Source organism: Melopsittacus undulatus, unplaced genomic scaffold (genome assembly GCF_012275295.1).
Source record: "Melopsittacus undulatus isolate bMelUnd1 unplaced genomic scaffold, bMelUnd1.mat.Z mat_scaffold_584_arrow_ctg1, whole genome shotgun sequence".
In the NCBI taxonomy this organism is placed as follows: domain Eukaryota; kingdom Metazoa; phylum Chordata; class Aves; order Psittaciformes; family Psittaculidae; genus Melopsittacus; species Melopsittacus undulatus.
This window is the reverse complement of record NW_022994437.1, coordinates 7,558-22,490: the sequence shown is the minus strand read 5'-3', so window position 1 is coordinate 22,490 and position 14,933 is coordinate 7,558. Positions and strand designations below refer to the sequence as shown.

General features: G+C 41.5%; 1 pseudogene; it reads right to left on the bottom strand.

Moving 5' to 3' along the window:
* Window positions 1-1,138: 1,138 nt before the first annotated feature.
* On the bottom strand, window positions 1,139-14,521 carry LOC101878730 (homeobox protein CDX-1-like; annotated as a pseudogene).
* Between the last annotated feature and the right edge of the window lie 412 nt (window positions 14,522-14,933).

Here is a 14,933-nt window from a genome sequence, read left to right as displayed (position 1 = left end):
CAAGTAATGCATATGCAATTGGTAGTCGTCTTAGGAAGTAAGTATCCAGATTATGCTTTAAGTACTGGGTATCTATGAAATTCTGTTAGTGTGGAAGGGATCAGCCCTTGGAATTGAGACCCCACTTAAAATCTCGCTGAGACTTATATTTGAAGTATTTTTGTGCTTGATCTTCCATTAATTTGGCTTCTCAGACATTTTAGTGCCACAATAGCTCTGAATGTAAAACCAGTTGAATGTAATTATGTATCTTTATCCATGGGCTGTGCTGCCCCGTGAAATGCTGTTACTTCTTACAATACCTTCACTTCTTAACAGGATTCCACCCCCTTCCCCCTCCCTTCCTTCTTTCCTGTAGGGATACAGAATGAGTCTGATACAATCTTTCTTCCACCAAAACCAAATTTGGGGCCCAAAAGTCAGAATTCCAGAATGCTTTTGGAACATTTGTGGTAAGATTGATGGAGTGCATGTGTATACCAGTGTATGGAGCATTGGAAATCATACCTGTCAAACCCAGAAAATTCCAAAGCGCTCATCCCTGACCTTTTGCCCTTAACATGTAGTGAGTGCAACCACCACAACCCCAGCTTTCTATCAGTGGGACAGACGTATATGCCAGGTTTCATTATCAAGATCCATGTGTAAAGTCCATGGAAGCGAGTACATGGAACCTGTGTGGAGATCAAAGGAGAAGGAATACACTCTGCCTGTGGCGAAGGACAGACAGAGCACCCCCTTACAACCCCTTACAGCTGCCCTGTAAGGGGCTGGATTGCCTGGGGCCTGTTCTGTGCTTTTTCATCTGCAGTGTCCTATAACAAGTGGCTGTAGCTGGTCCTGGCTCTCCTCCCTCCCTGTGCCCTGGGGCGCAGGCTGGGCATGGCTTTCCCTTGCAGAGTTACCCTGCAGCAAGGGCTCCTGGCACACAGCAGTTCCTATTGTCCTTGGGAACTCGAGCTAGCCGGCAGATCTGGCAAGGAGCTCTTGGCTTACTGTCCTGGAAGCTTATGTGCACAAATCCATGTCATGCTGGGACTCCTGCAAAACAGCTACAGCTGGTCCTCTCTCATACTGTAGTGCTCCATGTACTGGTAGTTCTATAGTGTTCATTCTTATAGCAGCTCTTCCAGCAGCCTTACTGAGAGGCCACTACCTGCTGCCGATTCCCGTTGTGCTGCAAACCCATTCATAGGAAGTGGAGGAGGAGGAGGAGGTGGGAATAAAGAACTGGGCATTTCTGAATGAGTCTGTTGGTCAGGAACTGGCATTGGGCTCACTGAGCCAGAGTCCACTCTGCATAGACCCAAGGCTGCTGCCATCAAAATGAGTCATTTCTTCTTCATTAATTTTCGTTCTTTGGCTCTGCGATTCTGGAACCAGATTTTCACCTGCAAAGGAGCAAAGGAAATTCTTTTCAGTTGCTTATAGAATGCAGTGTGGCCCTTTAGATATGTAGGGGTCATAAAAAACAATGCAAGAGCACAGTTGAGAAAGGCAGTGTCAAACTGGGATGCCAGGGCTGCTTGCTTGTTTTGCATACACGCAATCTGTCCTATCTGGTAATAAAATATTTATGTCTTGATAAAAAGCTTTCAGTGTTAATTTTATTTTCAAGACAATATTTTCTTATGGACTAAGCTTTGGATTTTTGTTTTTTATTTTTTTTACACAATCTAACAGAACAATTTCATCTGTCATAGTGATGGCCAAAAGAATACGAGAGTATATCAAAGCTACATACGCAGGTTAAACCAGTTTCTGGCCTATAAACTGAGGCACGACGAGCTTCGCTGTTTGGACTGCTGCATATTAATGCTTAGCTCCAATATGTAAGCCAATGGAAATATACTTCTGAGCAGAATTTCACCAGTGTGCTGCTCTTGGTACACAACGTTACTTCAAAACACTGTCCAAGTGGTGCCTTAATAGCCAAGTGCCTCTTACTGCATTTCTAGATGGAGCCAGAATCTGCTTGTGCTTCCCACACTGTGCAGTGCTTTACACTGCAGTCATTGCTCTATCACAGTTGTCTTTGGGAGGGCTGAAGCAACGTTGAAGAGTGTATGGGTTTGATTAGGACAGGACAAATGAGAATGTGAGATGAGGTTGATGAGTAATGGTCAGTTGAAAATACAGCAGAATTTTGTTGAGATGTGAGAGGGTGAATGTTCTGTGACAACTGAAATGGCTTTGGATGTGAATAGCAGTCCATGCCAAGCTATTTATCCTTCAAAGTGGGTCTGTATTGTATCTAGTCAGTGTAATAAGTCAAGCTACTTCATTCAGCCATATTGTATTTTCTTGTTGGTGTTTGGGTGGCAAAGGAAACACTTCTGTCACCGTTTTCTAGACCCAAAGAGAAATCAGCTGGTTTGCTGAGAAATACTGATTGTAGCTTTTGCTAGAAGCTAGAAAGGGGGAGAGATTGATGCTCAGAGGGGAGGTAAAACAGTAAGAGGTGTTAATGTCTGTGGCTACTAAATTGTGCTTTAGAGAAAACCACTGGTGAAGTCCCACAGAACATCTTAAGGAGTCTCTGTGCACTTATCCTCAAGGCATTATTATTCCCATTTTAGAGCTAAGGAATTGGATACACACAAAGCTTGTGGAATTTGAACTAGGTCTCTTTCAGTCCCAGGCTATCGTCTGAGACATTTGGGAGTTAATTTTGTGCTCTTAGTTTCTGGAATCTCATTTCAGTACTAAATTATGTTCCATTAAAACAGTCTCAAGTACTGTCAGCTCTCCTGCAATTCTGTTTGTGCTGAGGTAACCTGGTTTCACCCATGCGTTTGCCATGTGTGCTTTAGTGTTTCTCACCTGCCTTTGAATCTAGGTTTTAGTTCTGTTTTGCTATGAAACCAGGGATGAAGATCTGCAACAGTGATCCAGAGAGAGCTGTAGTAGGCACTCAGAGTTGTATGGCAGTTATCAAAGAACTACAAGTAAATACAACTCTGTAATGCTAGACTAAAAGCTAACACGGTCAGGTGTAGCTGCCCAACTTGTTCCTTTCCTGTTGCCTTCCTTCCTTTTGGTGTTCGGTGTGTGTGAGTAATTCTTCCCCTCAAGTCCAATTTTCTTCTTTCTAGTCCTCATCTCCTTTATTTCTGTATCCCTGCTATAGTAGCAATGCTTGGGTTTGCCTTTTCCTTCATTAGATACTGCATCTTTACTTCCTTGTTCAGTTGTCCTTTTGTCTTGAGATAATACTCATTCTAGTGTCTTGGATGTGAGTTTCTTCCTGTCACAAGCAGGAAAAAAGCTTTTCCAGAAAATAATCTCAGCTTTTAGGCTGAATGCAGTGGAACTTGGGATAGGACAGTGTGAGTTCAGCCTTATTCATATGATAGAGTTGTTCAGTTTGTATGAAAGGGTAGTAGTGGGACTATAGATCTGGTATATTAATCTTACATTTTCCAATAGTGACTTCAGAGACTGGAATTAATTTCATCATGACACACTGGATTGATGATGAAGAGCAAATATTGCAAACACTGTTGCCATGTTTCCCAATATATGTACCAATATTGCAATAATTTGAATTTTCAATAATGAAATATTCCTATTCAACAGTAGATTGAGAAATACTTGCAAAATGAGTATTTACTTCTGTGTTTCTGTGAGCTCTTTCAATGTGTGCTGTGTCAGATGAGTTCAAATTGGATGAACAGTACTACAACTGTGGGTGGATTTTGTACTGTCCTCAGTAGAGCCATACATCAGTGGGAGATCAGGCATCATCTTCAGTGAATGATCCTGAATAGTATCTGACTGGGAAACCAGTGGTGTGATGCTTTGCAGCTAGCAAAGACACCACATGAGCGCATTGCGTCTTGAAATCTGTTCAGGGGTTCCTTCAGTAAAGCTTTTTAATGATCTGTTTTGCAGCTTGTTTCAATGTGCTGCATCAGGGAACTCCCCATTAAAATGGGACTGAACGTATGCTCAAAACGCAGCACTGAGCGGTTTCAGAACAAATGATATGTATCCCTTGATGAGAAACAATTGTGTTTTGATTTTACCTTTGTGGGAGTAGAAAGGGAATTTGGAAGGGATGGAGGAAAGAGGGGCAGGAGGAAAAGAGTAGCGAGTATGTAGGAAATCTTTAACAAAAAGTAAAGGCAGCCAATGAAATGAATACCTTCAAGTGTCCTGAACATATGTGAGCTCACTGCCATTCTCTGCTAAGACTGACGTTGTCAGGATCGGTTACAGAACTCCCATTGGCTTCAGCAGGACCAGGATTTCTGCTTTAGAAATTCCAGTGAAACCTTCTCCCTGCCTGCAGCTACCCAGAAAACCAGAGAGAAATTGGGGCAGGATTCTGTTGTGTTGTTGCACAGCTCTCTGGTGAGAGCTGGAAGGTATTTAGGACTGAGTGTAACCCAAGGCTGCCAGCACATTTTGGTGTTCTAACCAGTAAGTTGGTTATCCTCCTCAGCAATCATAAATGCAAAGGAAATCCTGAATGGGTGATCCATACTCTACCTGTCTCTCGGAAAGTCTTAGGTTGCAGCAAGTTCAGACTTCCTCCTGATTGTAATGTATCTGTTGTAATGAAATTCCTTCTCTATAATTCTAATCTCTGATGATCTGTGTAAACCACTCGGTACTTTCTCTCTTGTTCTTGTTTTACCTGTTTTGAAAGAAGAACACATTGCTTCAAGCTAGAATGTTTTAACTTTTGTAACACAAATATCTGGTTTTACAATTGAAAACTATGTTTGTGGGTATTTTAGGCCTGATTCTCTATGCACTTACCCAGAGTAACTCCATTCAGTCTCAATTTACAACACAGGAGGTTCATACCATTAGAGTTAGGGTTTGCCCCTTAGTAAACAGATGATAAACTGCTTCTCATATTCTTTATCAGTCTTCTTATCATCTGGGAAGAGGGAAGGTGTTCTGGCTAAGAACAAGGAGCAGGAAACCTGGGTTCTGTTCCCAGCTCTGGTGCAAGCTTCCTGCCTGGTGTTGCGTTTGCTCTGGTTTCTCTGTCCCTACAGCTGATACACCCATACCTGCTTGAAAGGGAAACTGTGAAGGACATTTTACTGTATAGGAAATACTGAGAACTTCCAGAATTCCTCCTTTCTTGTTTCCAGAAAAATTAACTGTGATACTGTGATTGTTACTGCAATTTGGAGGTTGTATTTTTCCGTTCAAGCTGGCATGGTCTAACCACAACTTGATAATAGCACAGGAGATAGTAACATAGATTTCCAGATGACAGTTAATAGAAAAGAGAAAAAGAAAGCAATAAATGCCTTACAAAGGACACTGAACAATGATAAAGCTACAGCATCTGTCTTCTGCAAGCATTCTGCTGCATCCTTTCAGCTGTGGGTACAGCGAGTGACTGGACATGGCTCAGCAGTACCCAGGTCATTAAAGGAAATGGCAAATGACATGAGCCAGTGAACACAGATGCAAGAAGCTGAAATTTTATGGGTTTCATACACAGTAATTTCTGAGAACAGAATGTGTGGGAGCTGTGAAAGAGAATTGAGATGGGAAAGGCTGCGGGTGCTTCCTCTCTCCCCCCTTTCCCTGGTTGTTTAATGTTCCTATTAGGCAATCAATACACCAGAGCTCACCACCTGCTTAAAGCCAAGGCCCCAGAGCCTAGCCTAAGGGTTTTCCTACATTGCTGAAAGATTGGATCATTGCTGTGTTAAGACCAGTGTTACATCTCAGCTAACACGGTTTTGCCCTTTTTTGTGCTTTTGTCTGTCTGTATTTGCATGGACATCTCTGCAGATGTGTGTGATCAGACTATAAATTGGCTGGGACAGGGAATGCGTTTTCATTTGGTATATTTTGCAGCATGTGCCACTGTGGTAGTGGAGGTTGTGAATGTTTGTGTCCTTAGTGGTTGCTACAGTAGAACAGCCCTCTTAGATTCAGGTTCTCTCCAACGATGCATAAAACCCGAGGCATATTGTGGCTTGCTGCCTAAGCATTCTGCTGCAGCTGCAGCTGAACTTCATACAGCAGCTCATGTTTGCATGCAAGTTTGAGGAACCAGGTTTTTTGAGATATAATAGTTGTGCTCCTCATAAGAGCAGTTAATTTTGAATAGAGAGAACTGGAATGGATTTTCAGGCACTGAGTTAGTAAAATTTCAGTCTCTGAGTAGATGACCACAGCACAGCTCTGCAGAGCAACCACGTTCCCCTCCAGGAGAGAAAAGCTGGAGGTTTCATGTATCAGTGCTGGCAAAAGCCTGATTTCTCCCTAGCCCCTCCTCCAAACTCCCCTTGCTTTTGAAGTTTGACATCAGAAAAGATCAGAATTCAATGTACAGAACTATAACAGAATCTTAAAGTACTTTATCATGGTTTGGTTTTATAGGCTAATGTTTTCCCCCCATCTGTGGAGGAAGATGTGATGTCTCTTTGTTCAATAGCTGAACATATTTAAAGCTAACATTGCCTTCCACTTGCTGGTAGTGGCTTGAGCCACATTGCTTTTTTCTCTTACAGCATTTGACAGTACTTTGCTACTTAGAAGAATTCTTAGCTCTCCAAAGTATTACTTGCATTAGAAGCTTCTTCAGGCTCTGATCCTTTTGAATTGTTTGTGCAGATCCTAAGTACAGACTTGTTTAGCACTGGAAGTCTTGGTCAGTGTGATGCTGTAAGCAAATACTGTGACACCTCTGGTTGTGGGTGACAACTGTTTCACCCTGTAGGACTTTTCCCAGGGCTGTAGAAAAAGGTCTGTATCAGAACTCTATCCTTCAGCTTCTATGCTCCATGGTGTTCATCCCTGGGAAAGCACTGTGCATTAATAAGGCCTTTACAATGCTGTGGGCTTGAGGGAATCCAATGGGGAAAACAGGTGTGTGCATGTTTGTGTGTGTTCCTCGCACTGGGGTTTCTGCTCAGCCGATGCAAGCAAAACCACTGTGCCTTCCCCAGGAAGGTTCTGCTGCTTGGCTGAGATAGGTAATGTGTAGTACATTCTCATTTCAGTGGCATTTCTGTCACTGCAAAACTGCAGTGAAAGCAGAATGAGCCTCATTATGTTTACACTGATAATCAAGTGAAAAGTGCTGCTAATTTTACAACATTATGGGAAGAATTTGAGAGTCTCTGAAGAAGAGCAGTTACTCAGTTCAGTCCACATAAGTACCAGGACGTTTGTTTTCATCAATTCGAAGTGTAAATTGTTTGTTTAACATATGGTCACCCGTGGTGCTTTAATGCCTCACTTGGTATTTTTGATCTCTAGCCGGGTGGTTTAGTTGTGCTTTTTTTCCCCTCTTTAAATGAGAATTTGGGGTCATTTTATGGGTTAAAGTGTTTAAAATGTTTCCTTAGTCTCCTTTGTGGTGTTAAACTGGAGTATACAAAAGAGCAACAAGGTGATCTTATCTTGAACTCTGTTCTCATTCAGAAGCCAGAGACAAATATAGAATGTTCTTCTATTGCCAAAACAAGACAGTAAATTTCAGGCTAAGCCTTCCTGTTTCTGGTTTGAAATGCTTTAACGTTGTCTGAACAGGAGAGGGCTGGGCTTTTTGGTTTTTAAACTGAAGAAGGAATTAGATGTATGTAGCAAACTGAGCTTTCTCCCATCAAATCCTTTGTTTGTGTGTGAGTAGCTTTCAGTTTATTTTTAGTAAAAAATATATCTGGTTTCTTTTTGAAGGAAGATTGGGAGCTTTCACATCTACTGTCTTTAAAGTAAGTTAAGAGAACAATTCAGAAAGCAGAAAGGCAAAACGAGAACATTTCCTTTCTGAAAGTCAACGAGGATTTGAGAAAATTCTCTGATTTTTCAAATCCTGTCTTTAATAGTTTGATTTCTTTTGTGTAGGGAGCCAACAGCCAGTGGGAACTGAGACCTGACAGGGTCTTCCAGAGGGTGCTTTTATTCTGGCAGAGACCTGTTTTAGACTGTTAGGCCTTCACCCAAACCCTCATTGATGGCAGTGAGAGTCTTCCTAATGCCTTTGTTGGATGCTGGGTTGGAATTAGGCTGCATATGGCATTTCCTTTCAAAGGCAAAGTACACTTTTATTTGCCAAAGTTAACAAACAGAAGCAACAAAAGCTATCTCTAAACAGTTTAGGCCTTTAGCCTCTAAATTCCATCTGTAGGATGGAATAGATGCACTCTGCTGCCTTCTGAGACAAATCTACTGGTCTTATTTACAGTGATGCATTTTATTTCGAGGAGAAGTATTACCTGAACAAAATTTGAGGTAGGACTAGTGGGTTCATCAGAGGCAGCAGAAGGATGTTTTTCACTTCCTGGACTTCTTTAGGAGGTAATGGCAGAATTTAATGATGTAATGATAAAAGTTAGTATCTTAATCCAATTGTTTAGTCAAATCCTACTCACTTGGGTGAGTGAAACCACCAAGGTGTAACATTATTTTAATCAGCAATATAATGTCAGCTTTATTGGAAATGTGTTCTGTCAGGAGCAGATACTATGGAATTGCAAGTGGCTGGAGAGGTTAATAGTATTTAGGTGGAAGAAAAATGAAACAAAAGAGCTTTGAAGCAGCACCTTTGCCTTCGTGTTGGGGGAGTGGATTTCCTGGGTTTGATGAGGTGCTTGAGAACAGTGAGTTTGTCAGAACTCTTATTTTACAGTGACTGTTGAAGACTATTGACTGTTGCCTCTGAAGGGACAAGAAATGAGACATTTCAGACTTAGGAAACTTGTCGTGAGCTATAGTTTAACAATCCTGTTCTATCACACCCACTCCGGCAATTTTTGTGACTGGCCAAGTTTTGAGCTGGGGGAAGGGAACAGCTTTCCCATTGGTCATAAAATTCACAGAGCATTTCTTCTGAAGACAATAAAGCTGGGAGAAGGCCTCTTTATTTGCTGTGAAAATCATCACCCTTTCCGGCAATATAACCCCTGAAGAAAAGAGGGAGAAGGAAGAGACAAGACTGCATATCAAAGCAAAGCGAAGTGTTAAAAGGGTCTGTTGCCTCAATATGACAGATAGGCCTCAAAACCTCAGACAATGTAGCCAGGAAAGGGGAAAAAAACCAACTCCACCATCGGACCTCACAACTAGTTTACAAAGCAAAATAAATTAGCATCAGAACTGGCCCTGGTCTCTTTCTAGTGCCTCCACTCTTAGCTTTTCAGGAATATTCTTCATCTACCTCATAAAATCCAGAAGCTCTACCTACTTTATACAGAAGATGTCCTGGTGTACAATATATCAGATGATGTTGGATTATTTACAAAGGAATGTAATCTGGATTCTGTGGTTTAATGTTTCAGAGGAAGTTAATGTCTGTACTTGAGGGCTGGAAGCTCACTTAAGTCAGCTCAAAGCATGAATCAGCTGCCTGGCCTGAAGATGTGCTCAGTTCACATCTGCATCTTGATGCTCGTTACGAGATTGGTGTTAAATTTTTGAGCTTATAAAGATATGGATTTATAAGGTTATGGGAATCAGGCCCCAGAGTTATGTTTTGGGAATCTCTCTAGATATTTAAGCCCTCTGGAAGTGTAGGAAGAGAAAAGGGCAAATTCTCCCTAGTGTAATTTCACTGGTTTATGTGAAGTTGTGAAGCAACAGTAATTTTAAATAAGTCTTGAAGATGGATATTGTGCTGCATGTGATGTTCTGTAAAGTTACATCAGATAAAACCTCAACCAAACCACACCAGGCTGCCCTTGTGTGAACTTGGTCCAACCTGTGTAACATGAGTGACAGTATTCCTGCCAGGAGTCTTGGTGCCCTGAGTAGGACTGATATTATTACAGAATTAGGTGCATAAAGGTTTGTGAAACATGGTGAAATTCTCTTTGTATTTCCTACATTTGTTCCTGTTACACATGTCCAGAGAACCCAAGCTGAAAAGAACAGAATAGGATCATAGAATTGGGAGCTTGCCACAGACTTGAAGATTTTCCCTTCCCTTCTGTTGACTTCTATTCAAAATGCTAATGCTTACAATTTTGACTGTGTTCTACTATTCTGTACTAAAGCTCATTGGCCAAATTCTGTCTTTCACTTTGCTAGTGTAAGTTTTTGTATTCATCATGCAGAAATAGCTGACTCTAAAGCAGAGTCGTTTTTCTCACCTTTAAACAAGGATTGGACAGATCTCCCTGTATGGATTTTGTTTGGCAGGTGGATTTCCAAGTGACAAGATGGGAGAAATCCCATTGCCAAGGACTGTATAGACTAAAAAGCAAGTGAATAACTGAATGTTTTTTGAAGTGTTGTATATTCTTTAGGCATTCATCATTTTGCAGGAGAGGCCTCTTAAGAGACTTGTTTCTCCTCTGTAGGTTTGAGGGAATATAACTTCTTTCTTCAAAGACTAGATGCTGTATGTTTGCAGCTCATTTGGTGCTGATGCTACAGCACTTACCATCATCATCAGAAAAACTGTCTTGTGCTTCCAGAGCTATTTTCATGGAACCACAAAGATAGGAGAGCTGTCACCTGTGGGAAAAGCCTCTGTTCATAATCACTTCACCTCTGTTTCAAAACTTGTTCCCTCCCTATTTTATGGTCACAGAAGTGCAGTTCTTAAGGTGTACTTTCAGTTTTGTGAGCAGCTTCTCATTGCTGCTGGAACTGCCTGGTACTTAACTGCTCCAGCTGATTGTTTTGGGCACTGGTTTATCACAGATGTATGTTGTTTTCTCTCAAAGGCAAAAAGTAAAGTTTGCTCCTGTGTGAGTGATTGCTGACCTCCATAAATACATTGAAATCAGCAGGAAGAGATTTGTAACTTGTTCTAAGGTGATTTTATTCTATTCTCCATCAAAGAATTTCCCTGTAATTATGCTTTGTGTGTGTGGAATTGCCACCTCAAATGTGTAGTTGCTGTGTCTTTGTTCTGTTTTGTTACAGTGACTAGTTGTCTTGGCTTTGCTTGCTCTATCAAACTGGGGCTTTAGGAGAAGGGACAGGAGCAGTGTAAGGGTTAGAGAAGGGTCTTTTCCCACCTGTGTTCTTGGCTGAAAACAGTAAGTAGTCAGTGTTTCCTCCTTCATATGTTTGGAGTCAAAACACATTTGCTTTCTCCTTTATCCTTAGCACCCTCAAGAATGCAGTGACTAAGCATTGGATCCTACCTGCACTGTGTTTAGGATCAAGTCCCAGTCCCTCCAGTTCCAAAGTTACAGGGAGAAACACTCAGACATTCTTCAACCAGAGGGAGTGATGGATGAAAACCTCAGTAGATCTTTTCTGTGGGAAATGTATTCCTGTAACGCTAAACCAGGATGATAGTCTGACATTAAATACTGAGATCTTCCAGTTTCAAGTAGCATAACCTCAAAAGCTTCACTGAATACCAGTTGAAGACATGGTTTTACGTTAGATATGCTATTTAAAGTTACAGAGTAAGACTTGAAACCATTTTTAGTTTTGTTCCAGATTAGGTGTAGGTAACAGAGTATTGAAAGACCTGGAGGGCAGTGGCAGCAATTTCAATCAAGTGCTTTGTTTGTCATCTGTCAGGTCCTGAGGCCACAAAGCACGGATAGGAGAAGATAAATCATGAAATCTGTGGAGATGGAAACATCACTGGTTCTGGGTCTTATTTCTGTAGCTGCTACGAGTCAGACTACTCAATGTAAGTAAAACTTTGGAAAGAATCCCTACTGATCTTAAAGGGGTGAGAGTACAGGAACATCTCTAGCACACTTCCAAGATACCTTGTAGAGATCACTTGCCTTAATAATTGTTGTTTCCATAATGAGATAATATTATTATTGATAGTATTTTGCAACAGGTAATGAGCAAATAATAAAATCAATGTGTCTAATTTCTGTTCTGATCACTTCAGGTAAGTCTGAGCCTCAGTTCTTCCATCCTTAAGAATAGTGGCTCAAATCTATTTACAGGGAATAACAGGAAATAACAGAAGCTAATAACAATAGGTGTGATTCCTTCACTCTTGCCTATACAAGACCTTTACTGACATTCCTAGAGGTTTGCAAAGGGACAGAAGGGTAGTGCCCAGTGAGTGCATACAGCCTTAGGGAGTAGAAAATACCACCCAAGAAAATGCTGAGGGGTTTGATCATAATCCAGTAAAAGGAACAGACTCCAGTGAAACAGATCTATTGGCACTGAGCATTCCTAGCCTAGCAAATCACAAGAGGAGGGGAAGAAGCAGCAGAAGAATTCCTTATCTGGGATTTTCCCTAAAGCATGACCCAGTAGCCATTAAATGAATGATAGGCTCCCACTAACTTCAGAGGGCCTTATGCTGGCCTTTGGGCATTTGGGAGTGTACGCTACTATGACATGCTGATTTCTTCAGCTTTTCCTGAAATTAAGATGCACAATGTCTTGTTGGCCCATTCCAGAATAGAGTCCCAACACTTCCTGTGAATGCTCTGCCCTGTGCAGGCTTGAAATTTGGAAGATTAGAAAGCCCTAAGCATGTTTCTTGAGCAGACAGCAGGCAGCTAGAATGTGGTATTGTCTATTTTCAGTAGATTTATATATACATATATATATAAAAATCTATCTCACAGTGTGTCCATCCTGCTAGAAAAGAGACAGCACAGACAGGTAAAATAAGTCCTTTCTCTGAAAGACTGCAGTTCAAATCCACAGGAACAAAAGGCAGGTGGGGAAAGAAGAGACAAGAGGCTGGGGGTTTTGAGCAAGTGTTCTGCCATCTGTAAATCACAGTCTGTGAGCAGTTCCGTTGCTCTTGTAAGGGCTACTCAGAAGTAAGCTGGTTTTACAAGACCAACCTCTTTTGTCTTTGCTCAGAGAGTATTCAGTGAAGAACAAATCTGGTTTTAAAATACCTACTGCTTCAGCCACCCCAAAATTCTATTTACCCAGAGTAACAACCTATTCTGATTGTCCTGTTCACTTCTATGGATGCTCTGAACTGAAGTGTGCAGCAGGGTTGAGGACAATTCTGTTCATAGAAATTAGATGCATTGTTTTAATGCAGACAATTTTTCTATACAGTTGCTTTAGTTTTTCTAAAGTCTGCTCTAAGCAATTGCTTTTCCATCAGAGATTGAGTCAGTTCTTGCTTTGAAAACTATTATTGACAGGCATGTGTGGAACAGAGCTGGGTGAGAGGAAGGCTGAAAGGAAAGGAGCCTTCCTGAGATGTAACACTGGAATCCTGTGAGCATCTCTTTAGGGGAGGCATTGAGCAGCCTTAATTTCTACTGATCTCAGTGCATGGCAGAATTGCTCAGCACCTCAGAGGATCAAATACTGTTATATAGTGGATTGGGCCTCTGTTCTTTTCAGGCAGTTTTCCCTCTTTTCTTTCTCCCCTGTCTTGTTTCTTTTTTTTCCCTATTCATACAAGTTAAGGTTTTTGGTTTAGGGATGCTCTATGTTTCTCTTTTTTCTATTGTTCCTCATGACAAACATAACCTTTTCCTCTTGCTTTATGACTTACTTTTACTGCTTAAGTGAAATTGAAGAATTACACATTGGAGACTGAGCTGTGGCTATATTAACTGATTGTGTTACCAGGGATCTCTATTCTTGCATATCCTGAGAGTTACTACTACTGAGTGAACCAGAGTTTTCCTTATCACTCCTGGGTTTAGCGCATTGACTCATTGTTTGGTCTTGCAGATCTCATTTCAGTGTTCTTAGGTTTAGAGAAGTTGTTTCGAATATGAAGCCTTACTTCCAGCCCCCTACTATATATATTTTACTTGAACTTTTCATATACATTTCTAAAACTTGAGGAAAATAAGCAAAGTATGGTGTAAAATACAATACTTTCATCATGATTTCTTTCTGCAGGCATGCTGCTACATTCCAAGCGATAGGATTCCTATTTAAAGCAGTTATTTGATATCAGATTTTTTTAACATCTCTGAAGTGAAAATACTTCTCTGTCAAAGGACTCTGCATTTGCCTCAGCATTAAAGGTCAAGCAAGAAATATAAGTAGTCAGCAGATCAAACCCATTATCCAATAACTGAACCAACATTTAACTGCTAGCAAAAGAATCTTTCAGAACAATTAGGATCTATCTTTGTTACACTGGACACTTCCCTCTAAACGGGGAACCTGGCAAAAACACCCAAACAATGCAAAAGCAGCAAAATCTCTCCTCAGCATAAAACTTCAGTGCCCTCCTACCTGTGGAAGTGGATTGCACCGTTTTCCTCATCCATTCATAAGAGCTGTGCCTTTGGCTGTTGGGAGAGATTTGCTGTGTATTAATTGTATCTACAGGAGGTAAACCCCCAGATCCAGCGGGATGGAGGGAGCTGTAATCAGCAGAAGTGTAGGAGACCTGTCCAGGAGATGAGCTGTTGATCTGAGCAGCAGCAACCGTGCTGGAAGGTCCTGGGCCATAAGCATTCCAGTCCTCCCTCTGCGGGCCATAGTGGGATCCCCAGGTTCCCGCAGGCTGGCCGTGGGTGTCCAGAGCTGGCACATGATGATATCCCATGTAATCTGGATAAGACGGAGTAGACACAAAGTTTTGCACTGGCAGGTTGTTGCTGCTGCACCTTGCAGATCCTGGATACATGCTGGTTTCTTTATCCAAAAGGTAACTCACATACATGATGCTCACAGCCTGGCTTTGTCTTGCTGGGACATCCTGCTCCTCACAGTGTGTGTTTGATCTCTCTTCCCCTCCTCTTTCTTTCTCTCTTTTCTAGCCCTGACTGGCTCTATAAATGACTCATGCTAGCCCTGATGTCCCTTTACTACACATGATTAACAATGGTTTTACCAGGTGCTGGTGGTAACAGTTTACTAAGGTCCTGCCTGATGTCACAGATAACTGCCTGCCCCAAAATTACATTTGCATTCAAATGAAGGGCTGACCATGCAGGCAACCCCACCTTGCTGCTAGGTCTAGTGCTTCCTTTCTCACAGATCCTTTATGTATCACCATCCTGGTTCTGTACTTTTGAATGTAGTTTGAAATCTCATGGTCTTCAAGCAGAGTTGTGTGTGTAGTTAACCAATAA